Source organism: Arachis hypogaea, chromosome 20 (genome assembly GCF_003086295.3).
Source record: "Arachis hypogaea cultivar Tifrunner chromosome 20, arahy.Tifrunner.gnm2.J5K5, whole genome shotgun sequence".
Taxonomy (NCBI): Eukaryota; Viridiplantae; Streptophyta; class Magnoliopsida; order Fabales; family Fabaceae; genus Arachis; species Arachis hypogaea.
Window position 1 is genome coordinate 91,544,918 of NC_092055.1, and position 8,692 is coordinate 91,553,609.

The following is an 8,692-nucleotide window of genomic DNA, read 5'->3' on the forward strand; positions in this document are numbered from 1 at the left end:
GACTAACGGGGCTTTTCCTTGCTTCCTTTGTCCTGAAATCAAGCAAATAAAGTGCATCAAAACTCTATTCCAAGTCATGAGATCATGCATTATCCAATTTGTCATTCTATTCATGCATAATTCTCATGAAATCATGTAAAGTTCACAATGTTTTCTTGAATCAAGATGTAAGTGTATTTCTATCCAAAACTTGCTTTATTTACTAAGAAAATGCATGAAACTACCCTAAAACAGTAAAGAAAAGGTCAGTGAAACTGGCCAAAATGCCCTGCCATCACAACACCAAACTTAAAGCTTTCTTGTCCCTAAGCAAGTACCCAAACATCAGAATAATGAATGAAAGAACAAGAGAAACAAGTTCTTATTATAGAAGTAAAGCTCTTGGTTTATGGGGTTTCATGCATAGCAACTTAGGTTCATTCCTTTACTGGTTTCCAGGTCCTTATCATGCTCTTGAATACTTGCTTGATTGCATCCTATGAGATCCTTATTCTTTGATCCTCCCTTTTTTTCTCAGGGTTTATTGCATCCTTAGGCTAAGTGCTCTGTGAGGGGGCAACTCTTTAAAGTAAGCTTTCAGCCAACACTCTCGAACCAGTTGGTTCAAGGTGCTAGGTGTTGAAACACCCTTAAGGACTTACTCCCTCAAGTCTCTCTCCCCCATACATGCACACCACAGGCACATGGTTTATTATTTTCTTTCCTTGAGGCGTTGGTGTCCAGCACCTCTTTGGGTTACTAAATGTTCTGTAGCAAGGTTGCTCTTGATAGTGGATTTTCAGTTGATAATCCCGGGTTAGTTAACCCAAGTTACCAAGTGATGAACCACTCCTAAGAACTTATTCATCCAAGTAGATCCTTGGTACAAGAACACCACAGACGCATCCCTCAAGATTTAAACCCTTGGTGCCTAGCCTTATTTCTTATTATTTTTCTTTCTTTTTCAAACTCTTATTGTTCTTTCTCTTTTTCTTATTAGGATCTTGTTGTTTGGCTAGTCCATAGGATGCGTTTCAAGCATGTAATTCAATACACATGAGTGCCCTCATACCTTATGGGTGATCCAACTTAGCTAATCTATTATCCCACCAAAAACCTTAAGGACTATTTCACCATATGAACCCTACTCTAGTTTCTTTCATAACATTCTCTTTCATTAAATTCAAAGGGCAAGCATACAAGTAAGTAGGATGAAAATGAAAACAGGTAACTTGGACCAGCACACACAGACTTAATAACTGAAAATGCTAAAGACAGAATTGAAAATTCCTAAGCTACTACTATGGAAGCATGTTCTATTTCGTACATGATTTTCCTTATTTAGACTTGAAAAAGATAAAACGAAGAGGGAACTCCACCATCTTTTACTCATGGGGATGCCCATGCTTTCTCTCTGGTTTGTCCTCTTTGTCTCCACTTGTGTTTCCTTGTATCCGTGTCATTCTAGCTCTTTTCCAATCCTCTAGTTCTTTCCTTACTGATTCATGACTCCTTTCGACTCTTTCTCTTTCTTCTCGTGCTAATTCATCCTTCACTTCTTCATAACTTGTGATTCCCGGATACAATATAGGAAGTTGTCCGACTAAGTATCCGAGCCTGGCTTGAGTGTTCACATGATGTCCAGTCTCACTTATGTAAACTCCTTCTGAGAATGCCCTGTATTCGTCGAAGAGTTCTGCCTGTTCTATTTGTTTCCGATGCATCTCATGTATGTGTGCACCTTGATATGCTTGGATGTTGATTAGCTTTTGGATGGCTTCTTGTTGTTGCTCTTGCTTTTGATTTATCCTTTGGAAAGATTTATTCCATTGTCTCCCTTGTTCCAGTTGCTGCTCCATCAATTTCTTTTGCCACTCCTCCTGTTGATTCATCCATCTGGAGAATGATTCTTCTTGGCGGTCCATCATTTGTAGTTGAAGCTCTTTCTGTGCCCCTTGATTCTCCACGTATTGTCTAGATAAGCCATCAATGGTTTCCTATAATTGGTGCATGTCCAAAGCGGCTGGGGTTTGCTCTTCTGGGTTGTGTTCTTCTACAACTTGATGGACTGTCCTCTTTCTTATCCTTCGTTGAGGTAGGGGAGATGCAATAGCATGCATCCGTCAAACAGTAATTGGGATGCCCACTTTTATCCACTCAGGGTCCCCGTCTTCGAACACCACCCCAGCCCTGTCACACAGACAAAAAATAGTGCTGGGGTAGCCTAACTTTCCTCCAGAATCGCTTTTCTCAGCCATCTTCCTAATGCCTTGGACTATGAGTTCGTGAACCTTGATCTCTCCCCCTTTGAGTATACATTGCACCATTGTTGCTCTCTTAAGGTTTACCTCTGAATTGTTTCCGGCAGGTAGGATGGATCTCCTTACAATTTCGAACCATCCCTTTGCTTCAGGAGTGAGATCCCCTCTCTTAATGAATTTGGGCTTCCCATGGGGATCTCGTACCCAATCAGCTCCTTGTATGCAAATATCTTGCGCAATCTGGGCATATGATGTCAGGGCATTTTGGCCAGTTTCACTGACCTTTTCTTTACTGTTTTTAGGGTAGTTTCATGCATTTCCTTAGGAAATAAGCTAGTTTTGGATAGATATTTACTTACATCTTGATTCAAGCATACATTGTGCACTTTACATGATTTCAGGAGGATTTTGCATGAATTTAAGGACAAAATTGGATGTTGCATTTCCCATGACATGGACTAGAACTTTGATGCACGTTATTGCTTGATTTCAGGACAAAGGAAGCAAAGAAGAACCACATTAGTGGCTACGTTGGTTACACTAACGTTAACACTAACGTGGAATGGGAGTAACTTGCAAAGTTAATGAGAAAAGTGATTGCCAATAACGCTCTCGAAGCCATCATTACCCACGTTAAGAGTCACGTTAACTAAGTTAACGTGAACTCTAACGTGGAAGTAAAGAAATGGAGCCAACGTTAGTGACACTTAATATTATCACTAACGTTGGACCAAGATCATGAGTAGCCACGTTAGAGTCCACGTTAACTCAGTTAATGTGGCCTCTAACGTTAAGAAGAAAGGGGGGAGCCAACGTTAGTGACACTCAACATTGTCACTAACGTTGGCCAAAGCACATTAAGCCACGTTAACTCCCACGTTAACCTACGTTAACCTAGTTAACGTGGAAGCTAACATGAAGGAACAAAGTGGTCGACAACTTTAGTGACACCCAACATTGTCACTAACGTTGGAAGAACACAAGCCCCCAATGAGCCACGTTGATTCCCACGTTAACCTAGTTAACGTGGAAGCTAACATGAAGAAAGAAGGTGATCGCCAACGTTAGTGACACCCAACATTGTCACTAACGTTGGAAGGAGCCACACATGCCACCATGAGCCACGTTAACTCCCACGTTAACTTAGTTAACGTGGAAGCTAACGTGGATAAGGGAAAGATGAGCCAACGTTAGTGACACTCAACTTTGTCACTAACGTTGGAGATGGCTAGCAAGGCCACGTTAACCTAGTTAACGTGGACTCTAACGTGGAAAATAGGGGCAATTTGGAATGTTAGTGACAATGGTAAGTGTCACTAACGTTCTCGAAGGATGGAAAGCCTACGTTAAAAGAGCCACGTTAACAAAGTTAACATGGACTCTAACATAGGGAAGGGGGAGGCTTCTCACCGTTATTGGGAAAGTTGAGTCCCAATAACGTGTGCGAAGGACATAGTGGAAACGTTAGTGGCAACGTTTGTGCCACTAACGTTGAGGTTAACGTGGCTTTTAACTTTGGTGAGGAACGTTAGTGAAAAAGGTGATTGTCACTAACGTTCTCGAACCCATATTTTCACTGAACGTTAACACCACTAACTTCCTGAGCCAAAGCCCCTGCCCACTTCATATTTTCTCTCTGCAAGTAAAAGCTAAGCCCAATGAAGAAGAGAACTGCTTCAAACTCAAGACCCAAAGGCCAAAGACTTGAAGAATCAACTAGAAGAACAGAAGAGTAGTATATATAGGAGTAGCTTTGAAATATTTTGGAGAGTTGGAAATTATAGGGAGACTCTTAGCATAGGAATTACTCTCTGTATTTACTTTCTCTGTACTTCTAAGTTTTCATCATGTATTCTCTATCTTATTTTCATTTTCCAGAGCTATGAACAACTAAATCCCTGTCATTGGGTTAGGGAGCTCGGTTGTAATTTGATGGATCAATACTAGTTTTCATTATTCTTCTTCTATCTTTTCTCTTGATTTTACTTGAAAGCTTTCGATCTTCATCCAATTGAGTAGTTATCTTGAAAAAGAAGCTATTCATACTTGGATCTCTTCTGAACCTTGAAAGAGGAATGAAGAGATCAAGCTAAAAATGCTTTCTCATGCTGGACTAAATTGGGTTTGGATGGATATGTGACTATAATCCTCTCAACACTTGGTTTGGGAAAGGCATGTGGTATAATCAGTGACCATACTTCATCTCTTCTCATGAGCAATTGACCAAGGAATTGGCTATTGATTAAGATTTGAGAGATTGAATTACAAGAAATTGTAATTCAATCACTTAAGATTTCCAAGGAGATCAATGAGTGCATTGATTGAGGAAGAGATGAAAATAAAATTGATCCGGAGAATGCAACATCTCCTAAGCCCAATGAACTCCCCATTTCTGATCTTACCCATTCTCTTTAATTTCTGTTATTTACTTTAATGAGCAATTCCCCCATTCCCATTTACAATTCTGCAATTTACCTTCAGTCATTTACTTTCAGATCTATAATTCTAGCATTTACTTTTCTGTCAATTACCTTCCCGCCATTTTATTTTCTGCAATTCTCAACTCAAATTCTGGATTCGCTCAACTAGAACAGTCCTCTAATTAAAGTTGCTTGATCAATCAATCCTTGTGGGATTCGACCTCACTCTATTGTGAGTTTTTACTTGACGACAAATTCGGTACACTTGCCGAAGGAAATTTGTTGTGAGACAAGTTTTCCGTGCATCAAGTTTATGGTGCCGTTGCCGGGGATTGATTGTGCATCAACAATGATTAGATTGGAGGATAACTGGATTGAGCATTTTATTTTTGTTTGATTTAAATTTCTGTTTGAGTTATTTACTTCCTGTCTTAGTTAATTTCTTCCCTTCCCCCTACTTTTTCTTTGTTATTTACCATTCATCGCACTAACCCACTAACTGTTTGATATATTGCATCACTCACACTAACAGTAATTCTGATAGATATACTTTCTGCACCTATTCTCTTTGCTTGTACTTGTTGGTTGTATGACAGGGAGAAGAAGCGGGGTTTCAACTTCCTTTGATTCTGAACCTGAGAGAACCTTCCTTAGACTAAGGAGGGAGGCAAGAGAAAAATGTGTAGTTGGTGCTGAAGAAGAGGAGGAACACTTTGAGGAATACTTTGAACCAAACATGGAAGAAAACATGGAAAACCATCATGAAGAAGAGGCTCACAACCATGGCAGAGGAGGTCGAGCAAATCATGCTGGGGAGGATAGAAGAGTTTTAGGCTCTTACATCAATCCAAACCCAGGAAACTGTGAAAGTAGCATTCAAAAGCCGACCATCCATGCCAACAATTTTGAACTGAAGCCACAGCTCATCACCCTTGTGCAGAACAACTGTTCATTCGGAGGAAGTGTCCAAGAGGACCCAAATCAACATTTAACCACCTTCCTGAGAATATGTGACACAGTGAAGTCTAATGGTGTTCATCCTAATGCCTATAGACTGCTCTTATTTCTATTCTCACTCAGGGATAAGGCAGCCAAGTGGCTGGAGTCTTTCCCAAGGGAAACCTTGACAAATTGGGAAGACGTGGTGAAAAATTCTTAGCAAGATTTTACCCTCCTCAACGAATCAATAGGCTGAGAGCTGAGGTCCAAACTTTCAGGCAACAAGATGGTGAGACTCTATATGAAGCATGGGAGAGGTTTAAAGACCTAACAAGGAGGTGCCCACCAGATATGTTCAATGAATGGGTGCAGCTGCACATTTTCTATGAGGGGCTCTCTTATGAGTCAAAGAAGGCCGTAGACCATTCATCCGGAGGATCTTTGAACAAGAAGAAGACTATTGAGGAAGCCATCGATGTCATTGAAACAGTAACAGAGAACGACTACTTCTATGCTTCCGAAAGAGGGAACACAAGAGGAGTAATAGAGCTAAACAATGTAGATGCTCTGTTGGCCCAAAACAAGCTCATTACCCAGCAGCTGGCTGACCTCACCAAGAAGATGGAGAGGAACCAAGTAGTAGCAGTATCCACTTCATCAACAACCCAAGAAGGAGTGAATGAAGAAGCAGAGGGTAGTCAGGAGCAAGCCAACTACATTGGAAATTCACCTAGGCAAAACCATGATCCATACTCCAAGACCTACAACCTTGGATGGAGGAATCACCCAAACTTTGGGTGGGGAAATCAACAAGACCAAAGCCTTGATTAAAGACGCCCAAATCCAAACAATGCAGCCACCCAACAGTTCACATCTAAACCATATCAACACCCCCATAACAACAACTCCCCACATTCATATCAAGGCCAGAATAACCCTACTCAGCCTGACCTGTCATCATTTGATGAAAGAATCTCAAGGATTGAGAATCTACTTGAAGGCCTAAGCAAGGAGATTCAAGACAACAAGGTCTTCAAGGAGGAAGTGCGAGCCAGTTTCAAGAACCAGGGAGACACAATCAAGAGGTTGGAATCTCAAGTAGGATATTTCTCTGAGCAAATTCCCAAACCCACAGATGGATTCCTAAGTGACACAGAGAAGAATCTGAGAGGTGAAACAAAGAAGGTAAGATGGGAAGATTGCAAGATGGTCACTATAAGTGATAAGGAGACTGAGGACAAGCCAAGCAAGGTGTCAGAACAACCTGAAGATACCTCAGTAGAGGAGGTGGAAAAAGATTACCAAGAACCAGAAATCTCAAAACAGGAGTTGCTGAGACTCTATGCACCTTTTCCCCAACTGCTCAAGGGAGCTGTGGAGAGGAGAATATACTCAAGATTTCTTGACTTATTTGCATCTCTGCATGTGAACATACCATTCATCAAGACTATCCAACAAATGCCTGCATTCATCAAGTACATGAAGGAGTTGCTTCCCAAGAAAAGCTCACTCAAGGGAGGCCAAACTATAGTGATGAACAAGGAGTGCAGTGCCCTCATTCAAACGCAGTTGCCTACAAAAAGAAAAGATCCAGGGAGTTTTCATGTCCCCTGTGCCATAGGAGAAACAATGTTTGATAGAGAACTCTGCGATTTGGGAGCAAGCATCAACTTAATGCCTATATCCCTAGTGAAGAGGCTGCAGATCAATGAGATATTACCCACAGATGTAGTCATCAGGCTGGCTGACAAAACTCAAAAACAAGCAAGAGGGGTGGTGGAAAACGTGTTGTTAAAGGTGGGGAAATACTTTCTTCCCACAGACTTTGTCATCTTGGACATGGAAGAGAGTCACACTCACCCAATCATATTGGGAAGACCATTCTTAGCTACAGCCAGAGCACTCATAGACGTGGAGCGAGGGGAGCTAATATTGAGGATCCATGATGAACAACTCAGCTTCAATGTCTTCAAGCTCTCCCAAGAAACTGACCAAGAAAGCAAAGAACCAAGCAATGATCATAACGGGATGCTGACAGAGGAAACAAGCACTGAGGCACCACCAACACATCTGAGAGCAATCGTCACAGCTCAAGGAGAAGCTGGAGGAACCTAAACCACCAGAGGCATCTGAAGACAACAACAAAATTCACTTAAAAGAAGAAGTCGCTAAGAGCAGGGAAGCATCAAAAGGGACAAAGAAGAAGGTACCAAGGGGGTGGAGGAACAAGAAGATCCCTACGGAAGGCCTCTCTCCAGGAGATAAAGTGATTTCAGCTTACTTCCCAGATATCCCCCCTAATCTCCCCACTGTACCATCTCAGTTACCTAAGGTCTTCACTATCAACAGAGTTCTTTCCTTGGAACATGTAGAGATCATTGATACAACCAATGGATATAAGTCCAAGGCAAGAGGGGAAGACTTGAAGCATTATCAACCACCCTGATGAAGGAGAAACGTCAAGCTAGTGACGCTAAAGAAGCGCTTCATGGGAGGCAACCCATGTTTTATTAGCTGTTACTAGTGAATAAGTCAATATTCATAAATTCCAACCCAAACTTGGTGAAGTCCTTATATTGCAGTATATAGTGAAGAACAAGTTTGGTGTTCAAAGCATACCAAAAAAGCATGAATGCAACAGAGAGCATTCTAGTCTTGGAGCTTTGAACAGAACTTTTCATCACAATGCTTCAAACTAAGTTTGGTGTCACCCCATGGTGCCACCAAAATGCATAAAGGGATACACAGTTAGTTAGTTAGTTGGAGTTCATGAATAAACAATCTAATCTTTTCTTCTCTTTATTATTTTAGCCGTAAAAATCTAAATCGATTTTTTTATGATATTTCTTACTTTTCTTATTTGATCTTTATAGGGAATGGAAAGGAGCATTGAAAGAGATAGATTGGACAACTAAAGGAAGAAGGTTCGGACACCACAAAAGGAAGGACTATACACTTGTTCTAAAAAGGGAAGTCATTGGAAAATGTTGCCATGCAACATTGAAAAAAAAAATGGGACCCTTGAAGATCGAGCAATCTCCATCATAAAGTGATGATCCTTGTCCTTTCTACATGCACAACCCCAACCGTCCA

At 41.1% G+C, this 8,692-nt stretch overlaps 1 non-coding gene across 1 annotated transcript; it reads right to left on the reverse strand.

Annotated features, from left to right (window-relative positions):
• Positions 1-5,848: 5,848 nt before the first annotated feature.
• LOC112788054 (small nucleolar RNA R71) lies at positions 5,849-5,955 on the reverse strand. Its single transcript, XR_003195433.1, has one exon. It is a non-coding gene; the product is annotated as a small nucleolar RNA R71 (small nucleolar RNA).
• Positions 5,956-8,692: the final 2,737 nt, after the last annotated feature.